The sequence below is a fragment of the Panulirus ornatus genome, chromosome 65 (genome assembly GCF_036320965.1).
Source record: "Panulirus ornatus isolate Po-2019 chromosome 65, ASM3632096v1, whole genome shotgun sequence".
NCBI lineage: Eukaryota > Metazoa > Arthropoda > Malacostraca > Decapoda > Palinuridae > Panulirus > Panulirus ornatus.
This window is the reverse complement of record NC_092288.1, coordinates 14,991,700-15,013,120: the sequence shown is the minus strand read 5'-3', so window position 1 is coordinate 15,013,120 and position 21,421 is coordinate 14,991,700. Positions and strand designations below refer to the sequence as shown.

General features: G+C 42.3%; 1 long non-coding RNA gene across 1 annotated transcript in view; it reads right to left on the bottom strand.

Moving 5' to 3' along the window:
- The window catches only part of LOC139746619 (uncharacterized), a 44,937-nt gene that overhangs the window by 23,166 nt on the left and 350 nt on the right, over nt 1-21,421 (bottom strand). Inside the window, exon 2 of the long non-coding RNA XR_011712183.1 lies at nt 2,540-3,472. This is a non-coding gene — a long non-coding RNA (uncharacterized lncRNA). The remainder of the gene's footprint in view (nt 1-2,539; nt 3,473-21,421) is intronic.

Genomic DNA, 21,421 nt, shown 5'->3' with positions numbered 1-21,421 from the left:
ATCTAAGGGCTTCGAGACTACATGAGATCTAAGGGCTTCGAGACCACGTGAGATCCAAGGGCTTCGAGACTACATGAGATCTAAGGGCTTCGAGACCACGTGAAATCCAAGGGCTTCGAGACCACGTGAAATCCAAGGGCTTCGAGACCACTGAACATCTGATATCATGGTTGTTTACCGTCTTGGCAGTTCAGTACTTTGGTAGCAGCTACAACTACTACTGCTTCTGGGGCGGGTTGGTGACCCCCCCCCCCCCCCCCCAACAATAGTGGTATGCCTTTCTCTCTGCCTGAGGGGTCTTCTGATACGGTTTTAGTTGTAACCACTGCCGCCTAGCGTCAATGGCGCTGGTGAACCTGATAACGCGTGATCGAGGTGATAAATGCGTCAAATTTCAGTTTAAATTCTTTTTTCTCTTAGACAGAAGATTCACAGGATTTACTGATATACATCTATTCAATTTTTGCGACAGTGCGACTCTGTGATACAAGGGCTTGGCTAATCAAAGATCAGGTTTTTATACCCATGTAATCATGGTGCTTAGTGATCGCACTGTCGTGCTCAAGGGTCGTACCGTCGTGTTCAAGGGTTGTACCGTCGTGCTCAAGGGTTGTACCGTCGTGCTCAAGGGTCGTACCATCGTCTTCAATGGTCGTACCATCGTGCTCAAGGGTAGTACCATCGTGCTCAAGGGTTATACCATCGTGCTCAAGGGTCGTACCATCGTGCTCAAGGGTCGTACCATCGTGTTCAAGGGTCGCACCATCGTGCTCAAGGATCTCATCGTCGTGTTCACTGATCGTACCTTCGTGCTCAGGGGCTTCACCCATCTATGGGTATGAGAGCGCGTGTCAGCAGATTCCCCCAGTGTTCACCTTACACTGAAGACCTGCCAACACCACCCTCACCCCCTCACACACACACACCACACCCCTACACCAGGATCCATCTGTGGTGGTATCGGATCCCCCTTGAAGCACGCCCACCTGCCGCCCGTGCATCACTCCTCGCCCCTTAATGCAGCATCCGATCATACTGCTGCCTCGAGGACCAATAAGCACATAGACCCCAACCCCAGTTGACACACATAATGCACTCGTAGATTAGCGAAGTGTAACGAGCTGGTGAGACATTCCTGGATATCTATGTATGTGTGTGTGTGTGTGTGTGTGTGTGTGTGTGTGTGTGTGTGTTGGCAGCCGCCTGAACCCCCACCTTCCTTAGCCTTCGGGCCTCAAATGGTTGCTTCGTATACGAATTCACAACGCCTTTCCTCTAAGATTTCATCCACTACCTTTTTAAAAATACACGCGGAAGACCAAAACCCTCAACCCCCAAACCCCTCTCTCTTTCCTCCCCATCACCATTGCACGGTAAGATCCACCGACGATTTTGAGGTGGTGGGTGTAAGGGGATGTGTCGAGATGGCTGACTTATGATGAATTTCTCTCCCAGCGAGAGACATTCACAGCCACCACCAATTCATTGTCTTGGCTGAGAGAGAGAAGAAAAAAAGAATGAAGAAAAGGCCTTCTTAAGGCGGTGGGTGGAATTTCTCTAAGCTTAAGGAGGGGGTATGTATGTACGTACCTCGCGAGCGTGGGGGGTGTTTAAGTCAACAACATCGAAGTGGCGCAGACAACATCGAAGTGGCGTCATCTAACAACCTCGTAGCATTCATAACTACGTCTCCAACACTAGGTACACCTCCGTGACTCACGCCTACATTACCCACACACTTCCGAACACCTACATCGGCTATATATACCCAGCAACACCCGACCTACTCCCTTCCATACACCGAAGCTTAAGCGTTTGAAGAAATTTTGCAGAATCCAGATATCATGAATTCTACGAGGACTATGTATGAATATATTAGAAATCTTTTATCTGTGTGTGTGTGTGTGTGTGTGTGTGTGTGTGTGTGTGTGTGTGTGTGTTTTACATGGTGGGAAGGTAGGAAGACCAGGCAGCATTCCAAGTGGGACAGTCTTTATATACGAGCCTCCCATCACACCACAGATCACCACGTTTACTGCACAGAATCTCCTCCTTCCCAGCGTGGTAACTGATGATGATGATGATGATAATAATAATAATAATAATAATAATAATAATAATAATAATAATAGTAATAATAATAATAACAATAATGATAATAATTATGATAGATAATAATAATGATAGCAAAAGTAATAATAATAATGATAATAATAATAATAGTAATAGACAACAATAATGATAATGATAATAATTATATTAATAATGATAACAGAAATGATGTTACTACTACTACTACTGGTAATAATAATAATAGTAATGATGATAATGATAATGATAACAGAAATGATAATACTAATGCTAATATTAATACTTCTCATAATAATAATGATAATGATGATGATATCATCATCATGATAATAGTCTATATTGTGAAAAGATGATCCTCTCTCTGTCTATCTACACACACACACACACACACACACACGCACACACACACACAAACACCGAAAACGTTTCCAGACGTACGATAACTAACCTCTTTAGACAACTGTGGACCGGCCGTAGAAGTGGTCAAGACGAGCGATAACAAGCCATCATAACACAGTTGCCGATAGTTCATTATCCACTACCTCTGCGGGAGCAGGAATCACTGGCGGCTGGGTTGCTGCTATATTTTCGGGGAAAAATGTTCCCCTGTCGAGTGGGGAGAGTGGGGGCAGGTGGAGGAGGTGTAAAGACAAAAACAGAAGGTCAGTGGTTAGGTTGACCGAAAGATGGCAGAGTCTGTTTGAATTGTTTTGATTCCGTGTATACCGCCGTTCAGTGTGTTGTGGAGGGAGGTTAGGGGTTGGTGGTGAGGGAGGATGTGGCTAGGCCAGGGAGGGAGGGGGTTAGGGAGGATGTGGTGTTCAGGGAGGGACGGACAGGTAGGTTGGTGAGGGAGGGTGTGATGGCCAGTGTGGTCGTGGTGAGGGAGGGTGTAGTGGCGGCGAGGGAGGGTGTGGTGGTGGTGGTGATGGAGGATGTGGTGGTGGTAAGGGAGGGTGTGGCGGTGGTGATGGAGTGTGGTGGTGGTGGTTAGGGCGAGTGTGATAGTGGTGAAGGAGGGTATGGTGGTGAGGGAGGATATGGTGGCCAGAGCGAGAGTGTGGTGGTGGTGGTAAGGTAGGGTGTGGTGGCCGGAGCGGGAGTGTGTGGTGGTGGTGAGCGAGGGTGTGGCGGTGGTGAGGGAGGGTGGTGTGCTGGTGAGGGAGAGTGTCGTGGTGGTGAAAGAGGGTTTGGCGGTGGTGAGAGAGGGTGTGGTGGTGAGGGAGAGTGTGGTGGTGGTGAGGGAGCGTGTGGTGGGGGTGAGGGAGAGTATAGTTTCCTGGGAAGGGAGGAGGGTGTGAGGGAGGGTGGGGTAGCCTGGGTAGGAGGGAGTGGTAGTTCACCGCACGACCGAATAAACACAGGCTCGGAGGGCCTAAACCTGAAAACAGTGATGGTAGTAATAATCACTATACTAGTAATGATAATAATGATAATGATCATGATAATGATAATAATGATAATGATCATGATAATGATAATATGATAATGATCATGATAATGATAATAATGATAATGATCATGATAATGATAATATGATAATGCTACTTCTACTAATGCAAACAGTTAAAGCAACAAAAACAACCATAATGATAATGATAGTAATAATGATAGTAATTAATAATGATAACAACAGTAATGATGATAACTATGATAATAAAACAGTTGATCAACTGGAGCCACAGGGTGGAAATATATAGAGAAAATACATACAACATGAACAGCCGGACTGATATTGTGGTGGTTGGTACGAGTTCGTGGGGCGGGGCGGGGAGGGGAGGGGGCCCGATATGGTTCTGCTGGCGACACGCAACTAGGGGACGAGGGATCCCAGGTAGCAGGAAGTTGACGGTAGTGAGAGTGATGCAGGCAATTAGCTTCCTCCCAGACCGTTGGACGAGGTCCAAGCGATGGTTGGAGAGAGAGAGAGAGAGAGAGAGAGAGAGAGAGAGAGAGAGAGAGAGAGAGAGAGAGAGAGAGAGAGACGGGAGGAGGGCCAGCGTGTTGAGCGTCCGCCCCATGATAGGTCGCACAAGAGGGATCCAGAAGGATATTATACGACCCTCTCCTGTACTACCTTTCCTAGTAGCCCCTGTAGAGTGGTGCGTGAGGAGGGAGGCCAGGCACTGGCGAGTGTGGGAAGAAGGAAAGTTGTTGTGGATGGTTAACGGTTGACGTGGTTGGCGGGCGTCCAGGTTCAAAAGGATGTTGCATATCATATGGAGGGCGGCGTAGGCAGGAGAGCTGCTGTCAGTGCTGACACCTGTGGTCGAGAGTCATCAAACGTTTTTCCATCGAGCAGGTGCATCCACCAGGCCATCATGTCTAAGGATGATGAGACACAAGGGTCTCATTTTTTGTGTGTGAGGTGGAGATGGGCGCCCGAAGGTGAGGGACCGGAAGTGGAGATGGCCTCACAACACGTGATGTGTGTGTGTGTGTGTGATTATTACATCTTTGTGACTGCCCAAATGTATTGCACGGGGAGGGAGTTCCACACTCGTGGGGCCCAACGTCATCAATATTCGTCTCTTTTTTTTGTGTTTGCATTACACCATGTTCTTTAGTCCCTTCATTATTTCATTCATCCAACACTCTTATACTATAAAGTATTTCCTCATATTTTCTTCACAGATTTCTTGCTTAATTTCATGTTATAACCTCTAGTTGTCCTCTTCCTATATCTCTCGAAGAATTGTTCACTGTCCTCATCATCGACCTATTTTAGTCTTACATGTTGTGATCATATCATCCCTTTCTCTTTTCTCTTTTAAGGTGGGCGAATTTGAAGCCCCCTACCCTTTCCCTGTAACAGAGCTCTCTTAATTTTGGTACCATCTTTGTTGCTCTCCTCTAGACCTTCTCTAATAGCTCTTTGTGGTTCTTTAGGTGCGATGACCAGACTTGAGAAATATATTCTAGTTCTGGCCTTATGTATTATATGAACAGCTTGCTGTATAATTCCTTATCCACGAACTTGAATGCTGTTCTAATATTTGCCAGCAGACAGTTGGTCTCCTTAATCATTCTCCTGTGGTGGGACTCTGGATGCAGGAGTTTACCCCTTATTCCTGTCTGGTGATCCAACTTCTTTAATCGGCCTACCATGTGGGTAAGTGTCAAATGCTTTCTGGAGGTCTCGATACAGTCTTCCCCTTTTGTCTAAGACAGAGCTCACTCTCTCGGAAAATTCTTTAGAGGTTCTTACACGACTCCTTCTTCTCGAAAACCATCCTCTAAGGTAGTAAGTCTGTCATTTAGTGCCTCTTTTAGTGCCTCTTTTAGTGCCTCTTCCCTGTCCCTTCTCTAACTGATAGGTATGACGTTTGCCCTTTTCCAATCCTTGGCACTTTGCCTGTCTCCAGCTACGTCTTGAACAATCTCTCATGAGGTTTATCTAACGTAACTGGTCACATCTTCATATGGTGATATATCATCAGAACCATGGACCTTGTATGGGTCAAGACCTTTTAATCTTTTCTTCATGTCTTTTCGAGAGAACTCAACGTTTTCTAAAAAACCTTCTCTTCACCTCGATTTGCTCTATGTGTGTGTGTGTGTGTGTGTGTGTGTGTGTGTGTGTGTGTGTGTGGGTGGGTGGTGATGTGTGGGGGACATCTGGCGATGGGTAAACGTGGGCGATGGGCGACGTGAGTGGGGGAATAATGAGGTGTTTTGAATTAAGAGCAAGGGTGGTGGCTGCCCAGCTGGGCGTGCGGGAGGCAGCAGAGGGGTTGGGCACTTCCTCGATGGTGGTGGGATGTGGTCTTGCAGACGACGAAATAGATCTACCTCAACCACATCGAGTCCGCTCTCAAACTATCGGCCTATATAATGTGATCGTGACACATACCTGAGCGTACTATGGGCAAACGGACGATGAGAGAAGCGAGAGAAGTGTATAAACGAAGGGAAAGCGAGAGAACAGACATTCTGACAGACAGACAGACAGACGGACAAATAGACAGACAAAGAGGGAAATAGATAGGAATATGAAAAGACAAACGAAAAGGAAGATAGACAGGACAAACAGACACACAAACAGGAGGACACGCAAGAAGACAAACGCAGTGACTTTTTCTGGAATTGATATATCGTTAACCTTACAGATATGTTCCTCGGTGTGTGTGTGTGTGTGTGTGTGTGTGTGTGTGTGTGTGTGTAATCACTTATTTGTACTGTATTGGGAGGGAGTCTTACACTCGCAGCGTCCCATCTCTTGAACATTCTGTTGTCGTACAACTTTTTAAGCTTCTGCATGCTGTTCAGAGTAATTTGTTTCTTCATTCATTTCATTCATCAACCATTCCAGTACTATCAAAGTAAACTATTTTCATTATCATGATCATGTCTTATTATCATGTTATGTCCTCTGGTTGTCTTATCCCTACAACTTTAGAAGAACTGTCATTTTCCTCGTCATTAATCTGGTTTCAAAGACTTAAAAGGTTGTGAATGCGTCACCCCTCACTCTTTTCTCTTCCATGGTGGGAAATTCAAGGCTTCTATGTTTTCTCTGTAAGTCAATGTATCTATTTTTATGTTCTGGTTCCATCTTTTTCAGCTCTCCTTTGGACTGTCTCTATTAGTTTTTTGTGCTTTATGAACGATTACCAACTTGAAAAACACATTCTGATTTTGGCCTGATGTAGGAAGTGAACAGCTTGCTCAATATTTCCTTATCCATGTACTTGAATGCTACTTCATTGTTTGTCAGCAGACAGTTTATCTACTTTACCATTTTCCTTATGTGGGACTCTGGCCGCAGACTAGGGAAGACATCTCCCAAGTTCCTTCCATAACACAGATCCCAGCAGCTAATATCCTGCTGGATGATATTCATACTGAGGTCTTCTTTCACTGCGCCCCATCCTCAGTACCTCACACATGCTTGGGTCGAATCTCATAACCCATGTGTTAAACTAACTTTGGAGTTTGTCTTGGTCCCCTTGAAAGTCGATGCAATCCCCCTCGCTTTTTGCTTCCCCTCATTATCTCGGCATCATCAGCAAATATGATCATGGAGGATTCCAATCTTTCTGGCCAGTTGTTCACGTACTATAGATCAAAATGAGCAATGGTCACAGGAACGAACTCTACGCCACAGTACTTGTGACTCCAATCTATTTTGAGAAGGCCAACCTGATATGAATCCTTCGTTCCCTTTTAAGGAAACAGTTTCCTATCCATCAAAGTAATCTTCCACCTTATTTCTGCCCGAAAATCGAACTAATGAACTGGCCTCCTAAGCGGCCGGCACAGTGTCAAATGCTTTCCGGCATTTGACAACTCAGTGAAATTGGACACAATCAAGAAAGTTGAGGCAAAGCCCGTGGTATGAGCTCCTGGAAAAGTGTTCCCCCACTCCCTTTCCTCAGATACCGGTATGTGATCGAATCATGTCCATCACATATTTCAACTAACTGATCAAAGAGTCTTTCGTCTACCTCTGGTGCCTTTACAAGGCGGATAGATAAATAGATAGATAGATAGAGATAGATAGAGAGATAGATAGATAGATAGATAGATAGATAGATAGATAGATAGATAGATAGATAGATAGAGAGAGAGAGAGAGAGAGAGAGAGAGAGAGAGAGAGAGAGAGAGAGAGAGAGAGAGAGAGAGAGAGAGAGAGAGTCTATAAAAAAATCCTACAACATTGCTCAGCACAGGATTACGATGAACTATAAGAAAGAGCACAACACCAGCATCTACTTCATTCCTGAATGGTGTATTATGAAATCATCCCATTTGTGAATGACGTACCCTTTATATTACCCTCAAATATGAATAAAGCATTATAGTATAATCCCATGTTATGAATGACGTACTAATGTATAATCCAGTATCATGAATGATATAACATAACCCGATAGTATGGATAACTGACCATGAAATAACAACAAATCATGAATGGTGGGCCATTATATTGCCGTATATCATGATTAAAGTGATATAACCCGATATAATGAATGCCAAATTGCTATATATATATAGGGTGTTATCTTGGTGTACATGGGGTGTTCAGTGTTGTAAATAGAAATGGCGAAGAGCTTGTAGATATATGTGCTGAAAAAGGACTGGTGATTGGGAATACCTGGTTTAAAAAGAGAGAATACATAAGTATACGTATGTAAGTAGGAGAGATGGCCAGAGAACGTTAATGGATTATGTGTTAATTGATAGGCGCGCGAAAGAGAGACTTTTGGATGTTAATGGGCTGAGAGGTGCACCTGGAGGGATGTCTGATCATTATCTTGTGGAGGCGAAGGTGAAGATTTGTGGGGGTTTTCAGAAAAGAAGAGAAAATGTTGGGGTGAAGAGAGTGGTGAGAGTAAGTGAGCTTGGGAAGGAGACTTGTATGAGGAAGTACCAGGAGAGACTGAGTACAGAATAGAAAAAGGTGAGAATAAAGGACGTAAGGGGAGTGGAGGAGGAATGGGATGTATTTAGGGAAGCAGTGATGTATTGTGCAAAAGACGCTTGTGGCATGAGAAGCGTGGGAGGTGTGCAGATTAGAAAATGTAGTGAGTGGTGGGATGAAGAAGTAAGATTACTAGTGAAAGAGAAGAGAGAGGCATTTGGACGATTTTTGCAGGGAGATAATGCAAATGAGTGGGAGAGGTATAAAAGAAAGAGGCAGGAGGTCAAGAGAAAGGTGTAAGAGGCGAAAAAGAGGGCAAATGAGAGTTGGGTTGAGAGAGTATCATTAAATTTTAGGGAGAATAAAAAGATGTTTTGGAAGGAGGTAAATAAAGTGCGTAAGACAAGGGAACAAATGGGAACATCAGTGAAGGGTGCTATTGGGGAGGTGATAACAAGTAGTGGTGATGTGAGGAGATGGAGTGAGTATTTTGAAGGTTTGTTGAATGTGTTTGATGATAGAGTGGCAGATATAGGGTGTTTTGGTCGAAGTGGTGTGCAAAGTGAGAGCGTTAGGAAAAATGATTTGGTAAACAGAGAAGAGGTAGTAAAAGCTTTGCGGAAGATGGAAGCCGGCAAGGCAGCGGGTTTGGATGGTATTGCAGTGGAATTTATTAAAAAAGGGGGTGATTGTATTGTTGACTGGTTGGTAAGGTTATTTAATGTATGTATGACTCATGGTGAGGTGCCTGAGGATTGGCGGAATGCTTGCATAGTGCCATTGCACAAAGGCAAAGGGGATAAAAGTGAGTGCTCAAATTACAGAGGTATAAGTTTGTTGAGTATTCCTGGTAAATTATATGGGAGGGTATTGATTGAGAGGGTTGAGGCATGTACAGAGCATCAGATTGGGGTAGCGCAGTGTGGTTTCAGAAGTGTTAGAGGATGTGTGGATCAGGTGTTTGCTTTGCAAAATGTATATGAGAAATACTTAGAAAAGCAAATGGATTTGTATGTAGCATTTGTGGATCTGGAGAAGGCATATGATAGAGTTGATAGAGATGCTCTCTGGAAGGTATTAACAATATATGGTGTGGGGGGCAAGTTGTTAGAAGCAGTGAAAAGTTTTTATCGAGGATGTAAGGCACGTGTACGTGTAGGAAGAGAGGAAAGTAATTGGTTTTCAGTGAATGTTGGTTTGCTGCAGGGATGCGTGGTGTCTCCATGGTTATTTAATTTTTTTATGGATGGGGTTGTTAGGGAGGTGAGTTTTGGAAAGAGGGGCAAGTATGCAGTCTGTTGTGGATAAGAGAGCTTAGGAAGTGAGTCAGTTGTTGTTCGCTGATGATACAGCGTGAGAAACTGCAGAAGCTGGTGACTGAGTTTGGTAAAGTGTGTGAAAGAAGAAAGCTGAGAGTAAATGTGAATAAGAGCAAGGTTATTAAGTACAGTAGGGTTGAGGGTCAAGTCAATTGGGAGGTAAGTTTGAATGGAGCAAAACTGGAGGAAGTGAAGTGTTTTAGATATCTGGGAGTGGATTTGGCAGCGGATACAACCATGGAGGCGGAAGTGAATCATAGGGTGGGGGAGGGGGCGAAAGGTCTTGGAGCGTTGAAGAATGTGTGGAAGTCGAGAATGTTATCTTGGAAAGCAAAAATGGGTATGTTTGAAGGAATAGTGGTTCCAACAATGTTATATGGTTGCGAGGCGTGGGGTATAGAGTTGTGCGGAGGAGGGTGGATGTGCTGGAAATGAGATGTTTGAGGGCAGTATGTGGTGTGAGGTGGTTTGATCGAGTAAGTAATGAAAGGGTAAGAGAGATTGGTGGTAATGGGAAGAGTGTGGTTGAGAGAGCAGAAGAGGGTGTTTTGAAATGGTTTGGGCACATGGAGAGAATGAGTGAGGAAAGATTGACAAAGAGGACATATGTGTCAGAGGTGGAGGAAACGAGAAGTGGGAGACCAAACTGGAGGTGGAAAGATGGAGTGAAAAAGATTCTGAGTAATCGGGGCCTGAGCATGCAGGAGGGTGAAAGGCGTGCAAGGAATAGAGTGAATTGGAACGATGTGGTATACCGGGGTCGATGTGCTGTCAATGGATTGAACCAGGGCATGTGAAGCGTCTGGGGTAAATCATGGAAAGTTTTGTGGGGCCTGGATGTGGAAAGGGAGCTGTGGTTTCGGTGCATTATACATGACAAAAGAGTCTGAGTGTGAACGAATGTGGTCTTTGTTGTCTTTTGCTAGCTATCTTGCGCACATGCGGGGGGAAGGGGTTGTCATTTCATGTGTGGCGGGGTGGCGACGGAAATGAATAAGGGCAGACAATATGAATTATGTACATGTGTATATATGTATATGTCTGTTTGTGTATATATATGTATACGTTGAGATGTGTAGGTATGTATATGTGGTGTGTGTGGACATGTGTATGTGGGTTGGTTGGGCCATTCCTTCGTCTGTTTCCTTGCGCTACCTCGCTAACGCGGGAGACAGCGACAAAGTATAATAAATAAATAATATATATATATATATATATATATATATATATATATATATATATATATATATATATATATATATATATATATTTTTTTTTTTTTATACTTTGTCGCTGTCTCCCGCGTTTGCGAGGTAGCGCAAGGAAACAGACGAAAGAAATGGCCCACCCCCCCCCCCCCATACACATGTACATACACACGTCCACACACGCAAATATACATACCTACACAGCTTTCCATGGTTTACCCTAGACGCTTCACATGCCCCGACTCAATCCACTGACAGCACGTCAACCCCTGTATACCACATCGCTCCAATTCACTCTATTCCTTGCCCTCCTTTCACCCTCCTGCATGTTCAGGCCCCGATCACACAAAATCTTTTTCACTCCATCTTTCCACCTCCAATTTGGTCTCCCTCTTCTCCTCGTTCCCTCCACCTCCGACACATATATCCTCTTGGTCAATCTTTCCTCACTCATTCTCTCCATGTGCCCAAACCATTTCAAAACACCCTCTTCTGCTCTCTCAACCACGCTCTTTTTATTTCCACACATCTCTCTTACCCTTACGTTACTCACTCGATCAAACCACCTCACACCACACATTTTCCTCAAACATCTCATTTCCAGCACGTCCATCCTCCTGCGCACAACTCTATCCATAGCCCACGCCTCGCAACCATACAACATTGTTGGAACCACTATTCCTTCAAACATACCCATTTTTGCTTTCCGAGATAATGTTCTCGACTTCCACACATTTTTCAAGGCTCCCAAAATTTTCGCCCCCTCCCCCACCCTATGATCCACTTCCGCTTCCATGGTTCCATCCGCTGACAGATCCACTCCCAGATATCTAAAACACTTCACTTCCTCCAGTTTTTCTCCATTCAAACTCACCTCCCAATTGACTTGACCCTCAACCCTACTGTACCTAATAACCTTGCTCTTATTCACATTTACTCTTAACTTTCTTCTTCCACACACTTTACCAAACTCAGTCACCAGCTTCTGCAGTTTCTCACATGAATCAGCCACCAGCGCTGTATCATCAGCGAACAACAACTGACTCACTTCCCAAGCTCTCTCATCCCCAACAGACTTCATACTTGCCCCTCTTTCCAGGACTCTTGCATTTACCTCCCTAACAACCCCATCCATAAACAAATTAAACAACCATGGAGACATCACACACCCCTGCCGCAAACCTACATTCACTGAGAACCAATCACTTTCCTCTCTTCCTACACGTACACATGCCTTACATCCTCGATAAAAACTTTTCACTGCTTCTAACAACTTGCCTCCCACACCATATATTCTTAATACCTTCCACAGAGCATCTCTATCAACTCTATCATATGCCTTCTCCAGATCCATAAATGCTACATACAAATCCATTTGCTTTTCTAAGTATTTCTCACATACATTCTTCAAAGCAAACACCTGATCCACACATCCTCTACCACTTCTGAAACCGCACTGCTCTTCCCCAATCTGATGCTCTGTACATGCCTTCACCCTCTCAATCAATACCCTCCCATATAATTTACCAGGAATACTCAACAAACTTATACCTCTGTAATTTGAGCACTCACTCTTATCCCCTTTGCCTTTGTACATATATATATATATATATATATATATATATATATATATATATATATATATATATATATATATATATATATATATATATATATATATATATATATATATATATCGGGAATTACGTACTATTGTATAACCTCACATTTGGAGTGACGTACTATCATGTTACCCTATATTATGAATTATGTACTGTTTTATATACCTATATCATTCCCCATAAGTCTATGGGGAAATGAAACACATTAAGTTCCCATGTGCACTTTCGTGTAATAATCACATCATCAGGGGAGATACAAGAAAGATATGCAACGAAGAGACGTAGCTAGGATGCCATGTGTTATGAATAACTTATTGTGAAACCACGTATTATAAATGAGGTACTTTTCTATTATCCTGTATCATGAATAAAGTGTTCTTACACAATCCCATACCATGAATAACCTACTGTTATGTAACCCTTTAATATGAATGACTTTTATATAACCCAAGACGTGTCACATACACCATTAACCTTATGACTTTTGGTGACAACCTTATCTAAACGATTTCTCTGAGAATATTACCCTCATCCAAGCGTCTGCATTCATCACATTTTTCTTTTTTCTTCTTTCACTCAGCGAGACTAATACATCTAGTGGGTGGTTCTGAGGAACGGATGTAGTGAAGGTTGTAGGAAAGGTTGGAGTGAGTGGTCGTAGTTAGGATTGTAGTGAGGGTTGTAGCGGGGGGTTTTTAGTGAGTGGCAGTGTACTGTAGGTGGTTGTAGTGGGTGGTTGTAATCGGTAATGGCACTGGGTGATTGTAGTGGGATACTGTAGTGGTATTTTGTAGCCGGTATTTGCAGAGGACTGTTGTAGTGGTAGGTTGTGTTGAGGATTCGAGTGGGGGGTTGTGTTGGGTTGTTATCGTGGGTTGTTATAGTGCGTAGTAGATGGTTGTAGAAGGTCATCGTACCTGAGTCAAAGCAGTCAGTTGCACTGGGTTGTTTTCATGGGGGTTGTAGTGGGGGTTGAAGTGGGGGGTTGTAGTGGGGGTTGACACTGCAGACCTGGGGTTTGCCAACAACTTCAGCCCACCGGCAGAGATGCCTAATCCTCTGCAGGAACTCGCTCTACTACTACTACTACTACCACCACTATATCTACTACTACTACCACTACTACCACTAATACTACTAATACTACTACTACTACTACTACTTCTACTGCTACTACCACTACTACTACCTACTACTACTACTACTACTGCTACTACTATTAGTGACACTACTACTACTACTATTACTACCGATACTATTATTACTACCACTACTACTACTACTACTAATACTGATAATGATTATGATAATGAAAAAAATGATGATAGTAATGATAACAATGATATGCTACGAGGTGAGGACGGAGACCCAAATGTATGGTGAGTGACTGCTGAGGATCGTCAGGGAGAGGCGAACACTGGTTACCTTCTGGTTAGTGACTGTGATAAGTGAACACACGTAGTAAAGTGTAAGTGGCAGGAAGTTTGATCTAAGTGACCCCTACAGTGCACCAGGATAAATGTAGAAAAAAGAAAACAGTTATGGAAAGATGAGAATTGAATACAAGACAGAGGGTAGCATGTTGACTATAACAACAGCTAAAAGACATAAACAGAATGAATATAAATGGCACTACGGATATAAAGACGAACAATATTTGTCTTATCTCTTGCTGAGGCAACACCAGAGACATGAGCCTATATCAATACTTTGAGGACGAGGTTGAAGCGTTGAGTGCGAAGACACAGACCATAGCCTACTCCCTAACAATGTAGGTGTTAGGTAGGTTATGAAAGAAAGGAAAACAATGAAATTCAAACACCAACAGACCACTGGGGTGTTTCGAGGCTGCTTATGATAGCAGAGGAGACCAGATACTCATAGATTGGTTTGGTAAGAGTGGAAAGACGTTCAGATGTTTCAAAGTGGGGAAAAATGCAAACGTTTCATGTTAGTAAAGTGTAGATTACGTCAATTGTGGAATGGACGAGAAATACGAAGACTGTTCTTAATCGTATCTATGGAACTACAACGAATCCATTACCACAAGTCAAATCAGACAAACGTAACATCAAGTTGGTTATCAGATCGAGGTTATCAAAGCATTTCATGACTCTGAATAAGGGTATTAGATCACCTCTTAACCTCTTCTCTGAAGTATATACCCTTGTCGTTTAGCCAGCTCTTGTTGAAGTTGGTTTAATCTAGGAAATCCTCTCAATTCCTCGCTTCTGTACCCTTTTCACTCGGCTTGCGTCTTTATTTTTTTTTTTTTTAGGGAAGATGACCAAATTTGGAAACACTATGCAAGATGTGGAGGCACCAATCAACTGTGCAGAATGAGGACATATTTCCCTACAGTTACATTAGAAAGCCCAGCCTACAACAAAAAAATCTATACAATGCTTACTTAAGGTAATCAGAGATTCTCACGCCCCAGTCGAAATTTTTCATTTACCAGATGCAGCTTAACATAATTCATATTAGAATTAGCCCTCCCGTTTTCATCATCAATGCGTAAACTTTCAAACGTTTGCCCTTATTGATTTCTACATTCCTTTGCCAGTTGGGAGATCAGTCTGAACCTAGTTTATCAGTTTGTCTATATCAGTTTAAGGCTGCAGACGTTGAATTTCTGTTGTACATTCATTTCCCTGCCTAGCATCTCCAGCTGATAATAATATGTTACAGTGCGGCCCATTATCATTATTGTTGATATACGTGAAAAAGAGAAATGGTGCCAAGAGAGATTCCTGCGGCACACCACTTGATACGTCTAACTATTTTGAAGTTTGACCATTTATTAGTATCCTCTTTGAACTGCCAGTTAACCAATATCCAAACCACCGAAATACAATCCCATTCATATCATGTAACTTGGCTTTTGCTAGTAATCTTAAAGTGGGACTTCATCGAATGTTATACTCTCTTAGAAAACAGACACTTCTTGATTTCATTGTTCCACTATTTTGGCTTCATTTTGGAAGAAGACCGTCTGTTACACATTGGCACTTCTGTTACAAAAATGTTTTGTCACATTGATCAAGGAGGATAAAAACCACACTGAAGAAATAAACGAATAATTCTGGGAGCTCTATATTGGCCCATAACCTAGAACTCTCCTTAGGAATGATGAAGAGTCCGAAATGTGGAGCTCCCAGAAGTATTCATTTATGTCTCCAATATGGATTTCATCTTCATTGACACTTTATGTTTCCGTCACTACTTTGAAAGATTTACTGACAGTCTCACCCCGGATTTAGCCGCCAAGAGCAACACGAAAATTGTTTACATTTGCAAGTCTGATATCTGGTATTACGTCATGACGCCCACGCTGACCAGCGTTACATACAGCATTGAAAGTTGCCTCAAAAGTAATTTGTAGCGTGATCGCTTGTACCAAACTCTTCTCTGACTTCAAGATCATTAACAAGCTCCTCATCTGTTGCTAGAAATAAATCTGAGACGTTCTAGTCTTGAGTAGGAACCTCAGCAATTTGTATTTGGGTGCTGTCAAAGAAATCTAGGTGGCGCCCACGTTGGAACTACATGAAAAGGATTTCTCCCACTGAGATACTAGTGTGTGTTAAGTTCTCTCACTATCATCAAATCTTGATCATCACAAATCCCTGCGAACTGATCAATAAATCGTCTGGTCTACCTGTGCCGTCTGTGCGGTCAACTTATAAACAAGTCCAGTTATATTCGTACGAAGGTTATCTTGATATCTTCGTATATGAAATCGATGTTGATCAACAGCTACACCATCTCTCAGCACAAAGAGCAGGACATTTTCACCCACTACATATTTTCCCCCTTATCTCCATACTCGTCTATCCTCTCCCATTCTTTTGCATTCGAGGCCCAAGATTCACATCCATGTAGCACAGTCAAGATAGCTATGCCTCTTCCCAGGATACTCATCTTTGTCCTGATCTTTCACACGGACTGTCATGCACTCACGACCTCAACCCACTTTAGTCCCACTCCATGAGTCACTTTAGTGCCCCCAGGCTCTAGTGCTGTCAAGGCCATTCCTAGCTAACAAAAGCACTCCTCTGTCTCTAAGAGGTTACTCATATAAAGTCACACTCACACCATCCTGTCTTAACTTCTTGTTGTACCTCATTCAAATGTCCTCTTCCTCTTTTAGTACGATTCTTTTCTTTCTTAACAATATGCCAGACTCTGCCACTGGCCTGTGAAGTTTTCCTGAGGAGTGCCACCAGAACCAACAACTGATTCACTTCCTCGCTTCCTCATTCCTCCACCCCTGTCATACTACAGTACCATATGCGTTCACCTCCGTCAGTATACTGTCTATAGACATATCAGACAGTTATGGTTATAACATAACTACCTGATGCAGAGCCACCCGTACAGGAAACCACTCACCTTCCTCCCTTGGTACCCTCATGCATGCCTTACATTCCCGATAAATGCTCCTCACTGTGTTAAGTAACCTTCTAATTTCTACGTTGCACCTCTCCTTAGGCATTTCTGACAACCCTGTCATGTGTTTCTCCAGATACATAAATGCCACATACAAGGTACTCTCTTTCTTCATGTATTCTCAACACACGTTCTTCACACCAGATGCATGGTGCATGCCATCACTCTCTCAGTCACTGTTGCTCTCCCGCATACCTTATCACGTACAGCTGACTTGTAATTCTATATTTCGAACATCCACTTTCGTTTTATTCCATTCCCATCAAGCACAGACACTCCACATTCACGCCTGGTTACTCAATCAACAACACCGCCATGTGGGGCGAGAATACTGGCGTGTGTGTGTGTGTGTGTGTGTGTGTTGGGGGGGGGGGGGGGGAAGAGGCCACTCCCAACTGTCAATAAACAGGCATGTCCTCGGACAGTGTCTCAGAGTTGTTGGTAAATACGTTGTCAGGCAATTTTCTACGAGAATGGGGGAGTATTGTCTGAGTATTGAATTCCTGGTAATAATGTCTATTAAGGTGACGTCTATAGCATGGTCAGGTACTGCCCCTATCTGTCGGGCAGCGATATACCTCAAGTTTCGCCCTCGACCACTGCCACGACCTCTTACGTGGAACTTAAGTACGAACCCATACACTCCCGAGGCTCCACAACAGATAGTCTTACAGAGTGCCTGCCGACGCTACCTCAACTGTCTCCTCCGTTTGCCATGATTCCCCTCACTGTGCAGCCCACCTCATCCCACATATACCAGTATCATCTCACGCATCCAACAGTTCTTCAAGTTACTCGCCCCGTCTCCTTTTCGCCTCATATTTGCCCGTAACCACACCCTCATTTTGCTCCTCTCACTGATGCTCCCATTTTGTTCTCTTCTCACTGATGCTCTCATTTGTTCTCTTCTCACTGATGCTCCCATTTGTTCTCTTCACACTAATTCGCCTTCTGCCAAAGCGTTTTCTTATCCTCCGTGGCTGGAGTTTGACGAGATTCTCCCCCAACCTCTCATTTTTTCTTCTTTTAACTCCTCCGTCTTTCTTTTGAACATCCGCCACTTTCTTTTGTCCATCTCCCAATCACTCGCACTGCTTCTCTGCAGATCTCGTCCATATCCATCTCTTCTGTTCCTTAACCAATTTGGCTTCCTCATTCCATTACTCACTACCTTTTCTCATACTTCAGTGTCCCATCTTCTGCGTACCACATAATTCAGCCATGCATGCAGCATTGCTTCCATAAATACATTTCAGTCTCCTAGTTTCATTCACTCTCACCCAATACTGCTCTATGATCTCTTGGTACCTTAACATGTATAGGTTACTCATCTCTATTCGCCTGTTATCACCACCCACTATTTTATCTTACGCGTATGCCATTCATTTTTTCTTTAATTCAACCACCAAGTTTGAATCTCACTTCCACCATTCTGTTTTTGAACAATCCACCTGGCGCTTCTCTCAGCACGTTCACATGCAACAACCTCTCCTCTGCGTGTATGGCAAGTAACACTTGATCAAATAATACCCTCACTCAATCACTAGTACTTATATTTTATATATGCATCTATTTTTTGAACCATGTATTTGCAATAACCATTTCTAATGTAGCATGCAATTCGAACAAGATTTTTCCAATTTTTATTTACATGTGGACTCTTTACCCTTCGATTCTGCCCATTATTGCTACATCCCTTTTCTTTGCATTCAGGTCCCCTAAATATGACTGTATTGGTGAATTATTACTCATCATTATGATGACTAAGAAAATAATCGTACTAGAGATAATGGTAATTACAGTATAACTAATTATAATGATGATAATAGATATTATACTACTACTACTACTACTAATGATAATAATAATGATAATGATAATAATGATAATAATAATAATAATGATAATAATAATAATATGATAATGATATTAATAGTGATAATAAAGGTGATGATAATGATAATGGTAATTATCTAATGATAATAATAATAATAATGATAATGATAATAATAATAATAATATGATAATGATATTAATAGTGATAATAAAGGTGATGATAATGATAATGGCAATTAATGGTAAATGGTAATTGATAATTGATAATGGTAATGAATGGTAAATGGTAATTCATAATTGATAATGGTAATTAATAATGGTGATAATGAAACCCCTAAGTATCAATTCTAACGTAATCATCATCATCATTAGCACAATACACATTACCTACATTATATACCGTGTCATTAAGCTCAATCAAGTGTCCTTAACCTGCGAGTTTCCTCATCCAACTGTACACATCTCATCTTAACCAACGATCCCCACCTTTTTCTAACGTCTTAATCTCCTGGTTCATACGTAAGATGAAGATGAACGGAGAGGGAGAGAGAGAGAGAGAGAGAGAGAGAGAGAGAGAGAGAGAGAGAGAGAGAGAGAGAGTCCTCGTGTTTCAGGCGCCATTGCCATATACGGGAGGGCACCACCTTCTGCCACGGGCCAGAAATATCCGCTGGTGTGTTGCGTCCCCAGCTCCCTTCCCTCCCTCTCCTCCCTCCCTCCCTCTCACCATTCCCCGCCACCTCCCGCCACCCGTCTCCCCCCCTTCCTTAACCCATTCCCCTCCATCACCTCCGGGAGCCTATCCGCCTCCCCCCCTTCCTAACCCTCCACTTCTGACCCCACCGCACATTTCGCCTCTCTCTTACCCATCTAAACCTCAAAATCATATGCTAATTATTCTTCTTTTTTTTTTTTCCAACCTCTCGTCATTTCGCTGATTGGATGAGTCACCCGCAAAGCTATGTATGATTGGGTCTCTCTCTCTCTCTCTCTCTCTCTCTCTCTCTCTCTCTCTCTCTCTCTCTCTCTCTCTCTCTCTCTCTGCGACTGAGCCATCACATCTCGCCTTTTTGTGATTTCACCTTATTTAAGCTCTGTATTATCATGCTGATTGGATAAATAACCCACATAAGATATAGAGCTAGGTCTAGTACTCTATAAGATCACAGATCGAATTGATAACCTAAAGTATCTACAGATACTCAAAGACTCACAAAACAGTGGTATATCTAAGGATATTCAAAAACTGAACTGATGAAATGGTAAAAATGGTATAAGATTTTTTGATAATATCCTTCCTTCTATTGTGATAGGAAATGTTGTTCTCTCTCTCTCTCATTCCCACATTAACAGACCATGATGGTCAGTTAATTAGGTTTTAGGACCATCAGCAGCTGCCAGAATTATAAAGACCATTATTGTCAAGTTATAACCATCGGTCGACACATTTTTGAACACCTTCCCCAAGTGGTCAAAATATTTCCAAGATCACGTACGTTTTTCGACATTGAAATAATCCATAAATGATAACAAAAATAATGAACCTATTGTTCTAGCATATAAGTTGTTAAAAAAAAGAGGAAGCAGAAAAGTATCAATATATAAAAGAAATGTTTTATACTTTCGGGATATTGGCTTTTGATTTTTTTATTTGTTAATTCAGACTAACCTGAATTCCTATGTTTTTACCGCTTTTTTTTTTCGAGAGTTTCTGTGGGTGTCGGAATCGAAGCGCTATGTTTACTCCATACGGCTATATTAGGCATGACTGGTTAACACATATAGCGCCACATAGCTTCAGTATATAGATACATAGCATAATCTCATGAATAATATGGACGCATTGTGTGTAAGATACTGAAGAGTACATCATGGAACCCCGTTGATCTAATACGTCATCGTCTCTACATATACAATGAACACCTATAATATAGCATGGCCAATAATATAGAGACTGAGAGCCCCGTTCATAATATAAAGCCATACTATAGAGCCATGTCATAACATGGGGTTATATAACAACACGTCATGTGTAGCATACGATTATATAACAACGCGTCATTCATTATAAAGGAGTTGTATGAGAGCATTCCAATCATAGTTTGGAGTTTCATAACAGTGTGTCATAATATGAGGTTATATAATCATGTTATCTATGATATGGGATCATGTACCATCGCTCAAGTCATGGAGATATATGATAGTGTATAAACTTTATGGGGTTTTTAGAAGCGTCATTGTATGAAGATGTAAAGTTGGTCATTTATCAAATAACACTGGAAGTCATTCTTGATATGGAAATATAATGAAATGTTGCTCAAATAAAGGGACATATTCTAATATGTCATACCTTATGAGAATAGAACAACCTCAGTAATTATATGATACCGTGTGACACCAGGAAAAACTCTCTTTCGTAATACGAAACATACCAAAGAAAACGTAATGCAGGATTCCTCCTGAGCAGTTTCGTAAATTTGTTGTTTCCCCACTTTCATGAAAAATGACTTATTCTGCGTGATTTGTGTG